The sequence below is a fragment of the Oryzias latipes genome, chromosome 7 (genome assembly GCF_002234675.1).
Source record: "Oryzias latipes chromosome 7, ASM223467v1".
Taxonomy (NCBI): domain Eukaryota; kingdom Metazoa; phylum Chordata; class Actinopteri; order Beloniformes; family Adrianichthyidae; genus Oryzias; species Oryzias latipes.
Window position 1 is genome coordinate 17,455,856 of NC_019865.2, and position 15,515 is coordinate 17,471,370.

Sequence of the window (15,515 nt, forward strand, 5' to 3'; positions counted from 1 at the left end):
GGCTAATAATTTAATATATTTTAGAGAGAAACTAAGTAATAGCAACTATTGTACATAGATGCGCTTTGAGAGGACAAGTCCAATGTGTGAAATGTCTAACTAAAAGAGAGACGTTCTTTGAGAAGGGAAAGTTATTCAGTCTTAATTGAGGACCCATCGTGCAGACTGGGAAGCGGCTGTGTGAAAGGGAGAAAAGGGTTTGTGCTCTAATAGCAGGGTACCCTTGTAATTGATGAGGCTGGTTGGGTAGACGTGTCACACTGATGACTTGCTCAGTTGGGGGAGTGGAAGTTGTCAGGTGATAGATGACTCGCACATCTGCTTCATTCACTCCTGAGCCACTAGTTGCTACAACAACTCCTGTGCAGCAGAGAAAATGCAGGGCGGTCTCCAAGAGAGGCCGGCCGACGTGTCAGGAAAATGTTAACGACGCTAAAGCCCACAGTCATTACAGATTCCACTCTCATCGGCCTGGAAGTGGAGCAAGCAGACGGCCCTGAAGGTGTTGATGGAAAAGCTGCTCCCAACAATCTCCTGAAACTTGTAAAGTTTTCACCTGTATTTTACATATTTGTTTTCAGTAAAAAAAATACAGCTTCTCTGTGGAAAGAAATGTGGGAAACCAAAACTGTTGGTTTAACTAACAAAACACAAGCTTAACTGTGTGTCAGGGGGGTAAAAAGAGGGAAAACGTGGGTAAAACCCAAATAAAAAAGTAAAATAGTGGCTTGTCTGTTTGGCGCAAGCTTTCAGCTTTTGTAATGTTGATACAAAAGATTTCTATAAGAGCAGGCAGCAGCTAGAAAAGCTCTAGTTAAAACCAAACTGGTCTTCTATGTGCAGAACTTTGCATTATCTCATGAACAATACACTTGCATCCTCAACTCTTTCAGGTCCCCCTCCCTATTTTATCTGCAGAAATCCAACATTTGAATGACAGCAGCAAAGACCCACCTTTGAATGTCTGAAGTTAAAAGCTGACGCCAAGTTCCGCCATTACAGATTAATCATTAAATTCTAAACCATTAAATCAAATTTTCAAGGCAGGATGTAGGGTTTTTATTCCCAGCAGCTTCGCCAGGTAATCCACCTGTGCTGTTTGCCTGCCAGGTGCACAGCAGAGACCAGAGTCTTTTCATCCCAGCTCAGCATCAACCCCAAACGCCCCTCGCTTTGATTCTCTTATTGATATTTTGTCAGGATCACTAGAAGGCTGATTATGATCTTAGCTGTGTTTCTTTATAAACAGTTCCAGGCCCATGTTCAAATGTCCCGGGTTCTAATATCCATGTTGTGCTGACGTTTGATGGCGTTGCCCTTTGGAGTTTTGTTTATGAACACACACAAACACACAGATCCTGGCTCCATCACCTGCAGTGGTTGGGAGGCTGTGGTGGCTGCAGATTTATGGTTGCCAGTTGGGATTGCTCCCTTTTGTTATTGCTGGAGGTTTGCCATGGCTTACCTACCTGCTCCCATGACCTCTTACATCAGAGACGCCCAGCTCTGAGCTGCAGCCAGCAATTAGCGTCAAAGCCGACAATGACTCTTTTAAACAGATTTAAGCAAGACGCATCCTGCTCTGTTTTATCATTAGATCTGCCTTAATGGCATGAGCGATCAGATTTATAGCTGAAATAAAGTAATGATGTGCTCATTTCAGGAGTTTCTGAGTCATATGCTAATCACACACCAAACTGCAAATGTAAATAAATACAACGCTGAAAATCCCACCTGCAAAGAAGAACTCTGTTTTACCTGGAAGGAATTTTTAAATGGTTAATCCTTCAAGGCTTTCAGTATGGCACAATATTTCACTCAAGCAAGTGAACAAGAATAAAGACAATAATTTGAAGGAGGAGGAGCCAGAAAATATGCTATCCAGTCTGTTTCTCCCATTCTCACACTTCGGCCATAAATCTTCTGACACATGATTTTGTCAGTCATACTTTTGTTTTTCTTCTGGTTGAGACATGCACAAGCACCTGAGCGCTGCACACTAAATTGCAGAGCACAGGGTTGTCTTTATGTGATTCCAGAGATACTGTAAGGGTACAGAGCTCATTCATGCACTCTTTTAACCGCGTGCTCTTTGAGACCGGGCGATGAAAGCAAGAGATAGACGACAATATCCACTCCTCACAAGAGAGCTTCACTACTGTTTGGCCCTGACAGGGTCTATCTGACTTCCCATAGTCTATCTGATTTCACAGGTAAACATATGGTCAAATAGCCGCAGGGTATTGTCAGGGGCATTAAGGTAAGAACAGACTGAATAAGCTCAAAGGGGGAATTTTGACAGAGCCGTTTACGGTGATTCATGTCGGCATACCGGCCTGCTTAACCTGCCGTAAAAGGCTTTCGAAATATTAAAATAAAGAAGAGTAATGCATCTGAGAAATGGTGCAACTTGGAAAAAGCTTGTTAAAAAAAAAAACACCATTAATGGCGTGCTGCAGTGTATCTTTGCATGATCTGGGTCCCCCATAAGACACTTTTCTTGTTTTTGGAGAAGTGTGGAGGCAGAATATAGAGGGCCCTCATATCTACCTGAAACACACACGCATGCAGACACACACATGAACATTTAAATATATCACCTGAGCCAAGCTTACAGTAATCCCTGGATGTCTCCGTCATCCGATCACGGGATGTTTTGAGCAAAAACACCAAACTCACTACAACCCTTTAAGACTTGGAGACGCTTAGGAATATCAAAGAGTCATATGCCTGTCAGCCGCTCCATACTTTCCATGACAGCTCCTCTTCGACCTTCCAAATGAGAAGGTAGCAGCGTTTGCTGCATTTGATTAGCTGATTCGTATAGGGAAAAGTAGCATCCATTGCTCTGAAGAAAGCCAAGAAGGACATTTGCATATGCGTTTATCTGCCAGCGTACAATTCTTACTTTCCTTTCAACTGTCAACTTAGTAAAAGGTGCACGAACAAGTTACTGGGAAGAAAACATTCTGCCTGTGCTTCACCTGTGGTGTCATAACTTCCAGGCTCATGACTCCGAGCTTGAGTTCAGAGGGAGTTGCAGTGAATTCTCTCCTAGCATCTTGTGGCCTGTTCAGACTTGCACCTAAATGTATCATTGCAGAAAGCCATGAAACAATTTGAGCTGATGCTGCCAGTTTAAATAACTAAACAGTGTGGTCAGAGCTATTATATCATTAATCTTCTACCTCTCTCCCCTTATGCTTTGCCAAGATCTAGGGACACCCTCACCATCAACTGAAATGAGTAAGAAGATAGCTGAAAGTACTTCTTTTGATATGTATCCCACGATGCAGGTGACAAAGAGGTTTGAAGTCTGCGCCACAGAGCTTTTCATTTAACTTATCTTCATTTCATTCCTTGCTGCTGGATTGAAATGCATGTTTCACGCAAGCCTTTGAAAGGAAAAGAATTTTCTACGACAGCATTTGCTCGCATCAAAACAGCTCTTATGTGCGTATAGGTCAAACTCAGCGTATAATGCACTGATGTCATGAACTGTAATAACCATTTGTATAGGGGGTTTTATGTCCGTGGTTCCCTGTAAATAACAGCCAGTGTTGGCTGTAAACAAGCCTGCTCTCTGACGTGTGATGTCTCAGGTCATTTGCTCATTCTTCCAGACAAAACATTTTCCTTTTGTCGACTTTGCACTCACACCACATTGCCATCAAGATCCAAATCTTTTTAACAGGAGAAGAAGGAGAAAAGCTGAATTGACAAGAGGTAGTAAAGTGCACAGTGACCTCGGAGTCGCGCAGGTCGTGCAAGTGACAGTGGTGGATGAGGCTGTGACAGTGGTAGATGATCCTACAGTTCAGCACAGGGTCATAGGTTTGTCTGTAGGGCAGGAGAACACAGCTGGAAGCTCTGCACTGAGGTCAGCTTCAGTGATGGTAATGAGATAAAGAATAGAACAAAAGAGAGACAGAGAAATTGATCTGTGAAAAGGAGCTCACTTTCACCCATCTTCAGTCACTTTAAATAGCCTTTTTGTACATACAGTACATTGATTTATGAGTATTGTAATGTTATATTGTTGCTGGATTCATAAAGGAAAGCTCAATGGACTTTTTCATTGGTTCATTGTGACAAACTGGAGTCTTGTGAAATCTAGCGTAAAAACCAGACATTGACAAACACCCTAAAGTGTTCGGGTAGGAAGTGTCTGATGCTATGCTGTCATGTAGCCAAAAAATAAATAAAACACACACACAGACAAAAAACTAATCTTCTGTCACTGGTTTGGTCATGTGTCGATGAAACCCGTGCTTCAAGTGCATCCTTTCCACCAAAAGGATGCCAAACAATACGATCATGACTAAGATCTGATGTCACCTCCAAAGCAGCAGCAATGCAAGTTGGCACCAATTCCACAGTGATCATTTCCATCATAAATCAGCGCTCTTCAAAAGGAGAGGTGTCTGGTGATGGAAAGAGCATTCCACACAGAGTCAAGTCTGCTGCCGTGACGGGATCTCACATAAATAAAGTGCAAACTTTTTTTCTGTTCTTTTTTTTTTCTGTGGTTGAAGACTTCTCCTGAGAAAATACCTGATGAGGAAAGGATGAGGACAGATTACAAGACAGGTTTTCTTCGAAAAACAAGTGTTCTTGAACTCAGAGTAAGGTGACGGAAATGTAAACAAGCATTTTAGCATTCTTTTTTGTTGTTGTTCTCCATAAAAAATGTTGAATATTTTTCATGGTACAACTAAACCTGCCATAGACATTTGACATTGTGGACTAATGAGGCTTAATCTACATTTGTTATGTTTTGCTGCCATAGGAAATCCCTTGTAGTCCTTTTTGACACACTGACAGCTTGCACCGGAGATCTTACAGCCACTGTGAGCCTTGAACAGGAAAAATTGATCATACAGAAAAGACAGATGGGGACTATTGCACAACCAAAGATTTTCACCTTTAACATGCAGTGACAGATTTATTGGCCACCTGGGGGCAGTGAAAACACAAAACTTTACCTTTGGTTTGAGGGACTTGTCAACTGCTGTTTATTTGTCCATTCCAACATTCTGAGGGTTCAGTAATGATTAATTTGGACTTGAAATTCAGTAAGTCTGGTGTGAATCTACCTGCATAAGATTTTAAAGTGAAACGACTTCAACCATTGAAGATAATTACAGCATTTGTCTGTGGTTTTGCTCTTCTGTTACATCACCATCAATTTTCTTCTTGAATTGATTTAGGGGTTGACAGTACCATGAAGAAACTCAGAAACAAATCCTTGAGCTTTATCTTGCAATGTCTGCATCACTGCCCGATCACCTGATGTGAGAAACTCACTGAGTTCATTAAGCACTTGTGCTGCAGCATATAAGGATGCAGCCGATGTAAAGCCGAGAGCACTCACTGTGTAAACTGCTTCCTAATGGATGAACAGTTCAGTAAACAGCATGTGCTTCAGAGGAGAGTAACTTTTAAAGGCAGAGTGCAAACAACATGGGGAAAAACAGACTAAACAGTTGCTATATTTTGTAATTAGTTTAGATCTAAATATTTAGCACTAATATATCTAACAGGTTATGGAAAAGCTCTCTATTATTCTAGGACACAATGGTTTACCGGTATATAGACTTGTGTGGAGTGTGTAAAGGGAAAAAGTGTTCTCTTAGTTAACCTGAAGCTTTATTATGATTATCATGGGTTCGAAGTGTGGTGCACGGCAAATTGTTCTATAATAAAAGCACTACAATTGATGGCACACATCTCATAACTGTTAAGCTATATTCACACTGCCCCTGGCAACGCATGTTCAAGCAACCACTTCCAATGAAAAGTCTATGTTAATGCAAGTAAATGTGTGTTTCAGGCTTCCTTGTTCAGAACTTTCGAGTTCATGTGTAGCTAAGCAAGTTTCTACAACCCTTTTCTGGTTTCATGTACAAAACATGGAGCCACTGAAAATGCATTGACAGTAAAATTAATAAGAACTTTGACACGTTAGGGACTCGGATTTGGTAGTGATGGAAGTGCCAACTGAACATTGATCAAATTAGTAGTTGTGGTTTGTGCCCAGCTGGAATTCTGTAACACCAGGTCTTTCGTGATTTAGGAATAGAGCTGTGAAAGAAAAATCCTAGAGCAAAATTTGCGTTTCACACCAGAAGGAAACAGTAGGGAAAAAAAGAAGAAGCCCCTCTCAACTTGTCCAATGTGAACACCGTGGACTAAAAACACATTCAAGAACCAGTGTTTAGAGCATTCTTGAACATGCGTCACAGTCCCGGTGTGTCCATAGATTATTAGTCAGAGAAGAAATTCAAAAGAAGAATCAGAATGTGACAGATTTCTATGGCCTTAAATGACAGGTTTATCTCGAAGACAGACAGAGACAGAGACAAACAGTACCTCAGAGTTGCTGCAGACTTTCCGTACATCCTAGAGGAGCATCAATTCACCGAGTGTGCACTGATCTTTCCTGGGGGGAAAACTATTTTCTACCACTGTCCCTCTTTGCAGCAAACTGTAGTTGTCGACATTTGGTTCAAACAATGATAAATTGGTGCCTTTCAGTAGTGGAAACTTTCTACTGTTTTGAACATAGTCTACTAAGCTGAGGGCTCTGCAGGATTTCACATGTTGATGTTTAAAGACATTGTAGATTTCCGAAGTCAGGCACACCGACGGATTATAACTCTGCTCAACTACCCACAACAGTGGCACTCCTATAAGTAAGTGCCTTTTGAAACGCTGACAAAATTGGACCAATGGCTGAAAGTGAAACAGTTGAATTTACCTTTTGCCAACAGTAACTGGTTGAATATGCTTTACAGTGAAAGAAACACTCTAGCCCTTGTCTCACAAGCTGCCTCGAAGCCAGTCAGGCAGGTTTTTTGTAATTACATGAAAAATGGTTTTGGTTCCTGCGGGGTTTTGCTCACATTGGAGAGGCAGAAGAGATGTCTTTGCATGCCTGTGAATGTTTACCATGAGCAGAGAAACAAACTAAAAAACTGTAAAAGGTTAGAATATCCCAGGATAAAAGTTTTCCATGTGATTTCACCAAAATTCCGTGACCATAATCTAAACCACAACCTGCCAGCAGTATTGTCAATACACTATCCAAACACTACTAGCATAAGCATTCAAGCAGTTTGTTCATGCACCCTTTCCCGGTTTGTGTTAAATAGTGTGAGATTCCTCCCTAAATCCTGGAGATCAGTCAAAATCTTTGCAAAACATGCCTTGAGCAACATATTCAGGAAAAACCCTGGTGTTGTTAAAGGTGGGGAGCATAAGCTGAAAATAGATCCAACAAGCATCAGTTCAGTCACCCAGCCCCACCCTAACCCTTTTTCTCTGACAACTTCATAATTAATCTTAGTTGTATGGATTTTTGGCATCAAAAATAAGCTTTGATTTTATAATATGAACTTACTAGACTGTCCTAGAGTCACACCACGGGCTGTCTGTGGGCTGCTGGATTCAGGTGAGAGTAAAATCTGTCTGGAACTCAGAAGCCTGCTGATGCTTGCGTATCATCACCTCTTTTATCACCTGAAGAGAGTCATCCTGCCAACTATGACAGTAATTCCACCTGAGAGGGTCACACTGACAGAGCTGTCAGCCCATCATGCTTGAGCAGGACTGACTGAGTGCGCACATTTGCATTACAACTCATGCTTTCGGCTGATTCCGCCTTATTTTGGTCAGCTCTGTCAGCTGATGTTTGGGCTTTCTGGATTTATGTATTCAATAAAAAGAAGAGCAGCACATTCCACCAAAGTTGTGTGCCAACTTGCGGAGCAGTATTTGTACACAGAAACCTGATTTCACGTGTAGGAGAAGGAAACTGTTAAATTCTCCTACTTTAGCAACCAGGAATTCTTTGATTCTACTTCAAAACTCTAGATGTTTACAATACTTTAAAGCTTGGGTAAAAAGAATGCCTTACAACACGAAGAAACAGCATGATTGACAAGAGTTATGAAATGTGTCTCATGGTACAATTAATAGATCAGGAGGCAACAGTTAACAGGCATCTGGTGCAGGAAAAGTGCCAACGTGCAGCCATTGGTTTTAAATAGCCTCCGGAGTTGAGCTGCTCTCAGTTTTATGGAAAGATTACGCTGCACACAAAGAGGGAATTATCACAAGTGCTAATTAAAAAATGCACCAGGCATCAAGTTTTGTGCAATTTTTTTCTGCTTCTTGTCCATAAAAGTTGCAGCATTAGCTGATTTGAATTCATACCTGAACTTGTGTTTGTTAGCTGATTACTGCAAACTCCTTTTTTCAAAAATTTTGCAGAACTTGTGGATGTTCACTTCATATTTGGAAACAGTTATCCCGAATTTAAAAGCTCACTGTGAAATGACATTGCGGTACACCAAAAAAATAAACGTATTACTTGATGTTTTTTTTGCCCTGCATTTTCGAAAAGGCTGGTTATGAGAGTCAAGCTTTTTTGGAAGAAATGTACCAACTGAAGAAGTCTCAACCACTCCTGTAGCACTTTGAACAGTGCTCAAAAAAGAGCTCTGGTTTATGAGGGATTTAAAAAAATGCTATAACATCTAAATAAATAAAGATTTAAGCAAAAACAGCCACTACAACGCAACCTAATGTCAACCGGTTATCGACCGAAACATTAACATTTAAAAGCTTTGTGCTGTTATTTACAGTCATGCAGAAAAGTAGATTTTTCCTTACTGGCCCATCTACCATCCTTGGATGCAATTTGCCAAGTTCACACATTTACACAATTTGGTGCGAAACAGGAAGCTTAAAATGTTGCTGTTCCACCAAAGACCTCTAGAGGTAGGCTGCAGAAGGGAGCCGTTTCTTCTAAATCCCATGTTAGAAAGTCAGATTTTACACTAAAAATAAATAAATGAAAAGTCTGGTACCTCTTTTTGTTGTCCATTTCCTTATGTCACAACAACAACAACTATGGGAGGGTGAAGTTTGTTTTAATCCAGCTGTTTTGATATTGGTGCTGAATGGTGACACAGTAGCTAGCGCTCACGCCTAACAGAGAGAAAGCCCTGATTCAAATCTTGGTGGGTACCTTCCTGTGTGGAGTTTGCATGTTCTCTTACCATCTTCCTCCCACAGTCCAAAAACATGCTTCAATGGTTAGTTGGATTCTCTAAATTGATCCTAGGTGTACATGTACGTATTCAGGGTGTACCTCATCTCTGCACAACTTTTGCTGGGTTGGCTTCAGTAGCTTTCTGACCCGAAAAGTATACAGCGGGTTTTAAAAGTGGATGGATGTTTTTATTTTACTTGTGGTCTAATTTCCACATTTTTAGAGGTGTGGATTTTTAATTGGCAGACAAAGACACAACAGAGCTTTGACCTTTCTTTTGTCCTGCATTAATACTGTTTTCAAAGTGCTTGTCTCACTTTATGCTTCACTTTTGCCTGTAGATCTCATGGGTTACATCAGCAAATCTAGTTATATATTGTGTGTTAATGTATATTTTCTGCTTATTAATTATCTGTCAGAGACTACACAAGCACCCTGAGAAACCCATCAAGCTTCTCCCGTTGGACGTTTTATTGGAAGGTATGAAATCTGAGGTAAAGCTTACGAACTGATTTATGTTGTTTATGATTGTTTAATAAAGAAGGGAAACACATTTATCCAACAAATATGAATGATTCATCATTCAAAGAGACAGTTATTTTCCTTCAGTTCTACGTTCCTTTATAAATTACAATGAGGCTTTGGGAAGGGAAGTGCCAACAGACTTCTTGACATCTTTCATTTTCATGTCTATTTTAATACCATGCTGTTGAAGTAAAAACTTCTTTCACATTTAATTATGGTAATTTACCATTTATAATGAAACACTCATAAAAATGTGTGAATGTACTGTATGTGTCAAAGCACTTCACGTCCTTTTATAGGGACAGCTTTGGTTTCTGTTCCGCAAACCCATATTGAGTAAATCTTTTTAGGCTCTTTTACACAATACTTCTTCAACCATTTTGGTTTGTATTGCTCAATGATTTATATACAACAAGAAGATGAAACTGATGGTTCACGTGAAAAAACTTTTTTTCCCAAACACTTTTTCGGGTAATGTAAGACTCTGTAAATCCAGCTTTCAGGAAGATCATAGACTTCTGCAAAACTGACAGCTCTGGGATCAACGACAAAGTCTTAAAAAAATTTTAACAAATAAATAAAATATTCAATCAGTTCAAGAAATTCTTTTAAAAACCTTGATTGTTTTCAGGTGCAAAAATAAGAACCCCAAGGCTGGCGCTCCTCTTTTTTTTTTGGGAAAAAATAACACATAACATTAGTTAATGAACAAACATAAACAATATCAAATTTAGATTAAAAAGCAGCACCAACCATTTGATTTATAGTTTGTTTGACAAAATTGTTTTCATATTGAGAAAAATAAACTAAACTAAAAAGAACAATATGGGGAGTAATTCCTGAACCACTAAGTTTATTTTCTATCTGTTAGGAGTATTAATTACAGTAGTTCATATTTGGTAAAGTTGGCAGATGAGGAAAACTTCACATTGGTTGATGGGTCCTAAACTTCAACTTTTTCAACAGATACAATCAAGTCAAAGCATGAAACTGGTTGAACACAACGCCTACAATATTGCTCAACTGTTTTACATTGACTCTCATCTATAATAAACTCTGGTAAAGCACAAAAATACCTTGAGTGGTAAAAAAATTATTCTAAGGTGGAATACAACTTTTGTATAGTGGTGGACACAGAAACACATTGATATTGTTAACATCAACGGCATTTGTTTTCTTTGAAAATGAATAGAATTAGCTGGAATACTATTTTTAGTGCTTTATTATTGATCAACATCTTTGTCCACCAGAGACTAGATAAATCACCAACTGTATTTTTACTGACCCTTGAAAGTTTTACTTTTATGTTTGTTACAAGTGTAAAATTCAAAAAGACCCACTTGAAAAAAAATAAAAGTTCATCATATCAGGAGAGACCCAATAAAGAAGCAGACAAAAAATTTAAAGGGAATAGTAGGGCCATGAATAAGTCAAAGTGGAAGGTCATAGGTTAAAAAAAAAAAAAAGCTTTGATCTAAGAAACCAGGAAAGTGGCAAACATGCATAACAGTCTGATAAGGGAGTCAAAACGTAAAGCACTGACGCAACAATCAGAAAAGACAAGAAAGTCTCACTTTCATAATGAAACTGTTATTTTACGGTTAATACTTTTCCCTTAAACCCTTTGTGTGAAGAAGGAATATAAATCTAGGTGATTTTTTACATTTTATTAAATTTCTATAATCCGCACTATTCATCCTGATTGGCTCTCATGGCCTATCTCAGCAGTTTTTGGATGAAGGTAACATACACCTTGTCAGGTTGCCAACTCACGCCCTAACTCGCCAATGTCAAACCTCTTATTTGCCCATGTGTGTGTGGGCTGCAGGAAGGAGCAGGACTCCCTGGGGAAACCCAAGCATAGAAACATGCAAACTCAACACAGAAAGGACAGAGATGATCTGAACCAGAATCATAAGGCTTGAGAGCGCAACAAAGAAACCAGCCCAAGTGTGTGGTTTTCTGAGAACCTTGTAATATTTGCATAAGGAAAAACGTAATCGGTAACCAATTGTAAAACTCAGAGCCATGGGCTTTTAATCAGCAAACAACAAAACATAAAAAGAATAGAAGAAAGATAAAGATTTAAAAAAAGAAACAGCTGTCTTGACATTTTCTTTTGGTCCTCCTTTTCCACATCTAGCCAACTTTGAAGTCTTGATTAAAGCAACTCTACGTAAAAAGCAGCAAATCCTGCTGTTTTAGAGCACAAGGATCTGAATTTTCATCGTGCATCTTTGAAATCATTTTGAGTCATCAGCTCCTGTGGGAACAAGTCTGCAGATAACCCAATCAGGAAGCCCATATTAGAGTCAATGAGGCAAGGGAGAACAACACACAAAAAACACAGCCCTGCAGGTAAAACAAATACTACATTTTTAAAGAAGAAACCCCAAGTCTGGCTAAATGGAATGCTCCGTAAAAACCGAAAGGGCTCTGTTTTTAAAACGTCTGAAGAATGATCAATTTATTATTATCTTAAGACAAAGCTTCTGGACTGAAAACTGTTTTACCACTCAAACCAAATAGGTCTGCTGTGATATGTCAGACTTCTCATCCCAGTTTAACAGCACAGCTCCCTGTCAAACCAAAAAGTGAGAAACACTCTAATGTGATAATAAACAAAACGTTTTCCGGCTGCAACACTTCAAAGCTTGTCTGATGCTGACATTGTGGAGATAGTCACAGTTGAATATGCCAGGATTTGACATACAGGAACCTTTTATAGGCCACCCAGGACTGTGTGTTTTACCAAACAAATATAATCAAGGTAGATAAGCACGCAGCCAAAATAAATAAAACCAAATCACGTTTTTTCTTTTCTTTTCTTTTTCAGATGCAAACCATCTCAGACGTATAAGAAGCGTACAAAAGTTTGCTTTCATGTTTTTGCACATCAAGGGTTTTTTTGTGGTTATGAGGTGAAGCAATTTCACTTTTTATAATCAAGACCTGTGCTGATTAATATTTCAAAAGCACAATAAAGGGATGCAGGGAGGATCTCACACAACGTTTTAGCTTTGCATGATGCATTTACAGCAAAATAAATAATATTTAAATGAAAGACTTGGAAAAAAAATTAAAGCATGGAGACTCTGTTGCCAAAAGTCTTCCTCAACTGCTGTTGTTCTCTTATCAAGTGTACTTCAGGTTCACAAGGATCTGCAGCTCCTGATCTGCAGGTCTGAATCTGCATTTTCAGCAGCTCTGCTGAGCCTGGCTGCACTTCAGATACTTTGGATCAGCCAGACTCCATGCCGTTTTGAAGCTCCGCTCTTACCCAAAACAAACACACACTGTCGTCACTATATCACATGCAGCGATGGCCAAGTCTGACTATCTGACCAGCCCTAATTTTGACCTCTGGTAGCTATATTTTATCAGTAAGTAGTCATCTAGACGAAAGAAGTTAACGTTGAGAAAAGCACAGTGAGAGTCAAAGAATAATAATAAGATATTCCCAACTAATTAAGCCAGCATCCGATCCATGGTGCAACCAGGTGAAATTCTCATCGTTTGAATGTGAGCACAATCAGGTGTTTTGAGAACTCGCAGCAGATACTCATCTGGAGACTGTGGCAGAGCTTCAGGGGAGGGCTGCTTTCCAGCCAATTGTTGGCTCAGGGCTGCCCTCTCTTGTGCATACCTGAGTTTCTGCACGAGTCTGCATGCCTTTGAAGGTCTTTGTGCGTTATTCGCTTTTAAGTTGCATGTACCAAAAAGCCTGAATCATTGAGACACACTGATGCGTTCAATAACCAGTTACACAAATCTTAGTCTCATGTGGTTGACTCTACCAAATGAAATCGGGGCTCCCAAAAAGGCCATGCAAAATAGTCACGTAAGATAGATTACAATAGCTATTATATCAGTTGCATTTGTGACCATGGGGGTTATTAGCAGTTAAAATATCTTCCTTTCTTCTTAATGCAAAAAAAGCTTCTCTTTTAAATCAGGCAGAAAGGTATGCACATTTTTTTCTAATGTCGCCTCTGGCCCTATTGTCAGGGCTAAGCGTGTTTTAGGAGGGCAGAAAGAAGACCCACAGCACATTCCATCTTTATGAAAATGCATCATTAACTGCTACTTGATTCAAATCAGGATATTTTCATTAGGTTCCATGTGAAAAGAAATGTTCTACTTGTTCATCTGATATAGGAAGGTATTGTTCTAACAGTTAATTAAGAAAGATTTTGAAGTAATAAATGCAAGGATTTTTGTGCATTATTACTATAGACAGATACATTTTTGTTGTTACAGTTATGATGGAGTCAACATATTTAACTCCAAACAACAATATCTAACGTGAAATAGGTTTTAACTAATTTCATGAATCAACTTTATGTTTTCTCAGACTTGGTTTAAGAAAAGACTAAAAGGAGTTGGAATTGAATTTACTTTGTAAATGCTCACTGCTTGTTTTCATTAATTACCCTGTAATTAGTTTTTCTTCGTGAAGATTTGATCCTGATCTCTCTAAAGTTGATTTTTCTCTCTGGAGCTGACTTTTTAAGCCCATAATGAATCTGTCTTGTAATTTCAAAGTCAGAGAAGTATCGTCATTCCCCTGTTATGTGTGCTTCTGTGTGCATGAACACATGCGTACAAGTGCAGGCATGAGCGTGTCTGTAAACTCTCACCAATTTTTCCAACACGTCTCCTGGCTTTGGCTCTTTCAGTGTACGTCTTCTTTGAAACCAGTACCATTTTTGACCCACAAAGTCCCGCAAATAAACTAAGTGGCACCTTCCAAAGCCTTTTCTTATGAACTGAGCCTTGACCCAAACATCCAGAGCTCAGATGATCATCATGCAGAAGCTGTATGAGACGCAGAGGAGACATGCAACCATCCTAGCGCTGTGACAGCTGTAATGAGCCCTCACATTTAAAGCTTTCTAGAAAGAAAGAGAAAATTTTAATGAAAGACTTTCTTAATGAAACAATGACAGCGCTTTTCAAACGGGAAAATCCCGCTTCATTAAAGACTTCTTGCTAAGATCCATTGGATTCGTCGGCTACAAAAGTATGCCAAAACAAAGGGATTTCACAAAATAACACACAATTTCAATTAAAATACCAGGTTCATGTAAATTATTCAAATAGTGACAATAACAGGGATACAACCTAATGTCTTTTCATGTGTTCTTTGAGTTGGAGAAATGATACCACCTGCAAACGAGTAAAAGCCCAGATGAAAAAGGCTGAAAGCTTCTTTGGATTAGCCTTAACCTTAGTAGTGGCACTGTGGGGACACCTAACATAGAATTAAATGTAATTATGAAAAAATGTTTCCAACCCAAGAGGTGCCTGTAAGAGGGGAATCAGAGAGGCTGTATTCATTTCACACAGCCCCGGGTGCTGAGAGGATATGGTAGTCCTTTTCATATTGGGAGCTGTTTGATCAGGCTAACTGTACTCTTTAGCTTCAGGTCTGATCTCAACTCCTCAACAGATTCTACAGAGACATTGCGTCTCCAGGCTCCTCTCATAAACACAGCTGAGATAGTGCGCTCACATCACAGGGTTGTCTCTTTTTCTTTTAGACAGCAGCAGATCCGAATACCTCACAGTGCCGCTATAACTTCCACCAAAGGTGTGAAATGTTTGGCGTGTGATTGCTGGCAGATGGATTGTGGTTGATAGTCTTCTTTGTGTAAAGAGCTGGACAATAGGGAACAGTGTTGTAGGACAAAAAAACGTCACCACAGACAGTTGCCGTGAAAAGAGATGCATGGGTCTATGAGACCAAAACTTGATAGCAAAGATGTCGTGTTGTGCAAGTGTTTGCACCTTGTGTATGCGATCTGAATGACTGAACAACAAAGCGCCTGAATAGGTTCAGTCAAAGCTCTAACGCTGATTCGGCTGCATTCCGGGAGATTTATGACGTGAAACACCAAAGGAAAGGAAACAATGATCTCATTCATGACTT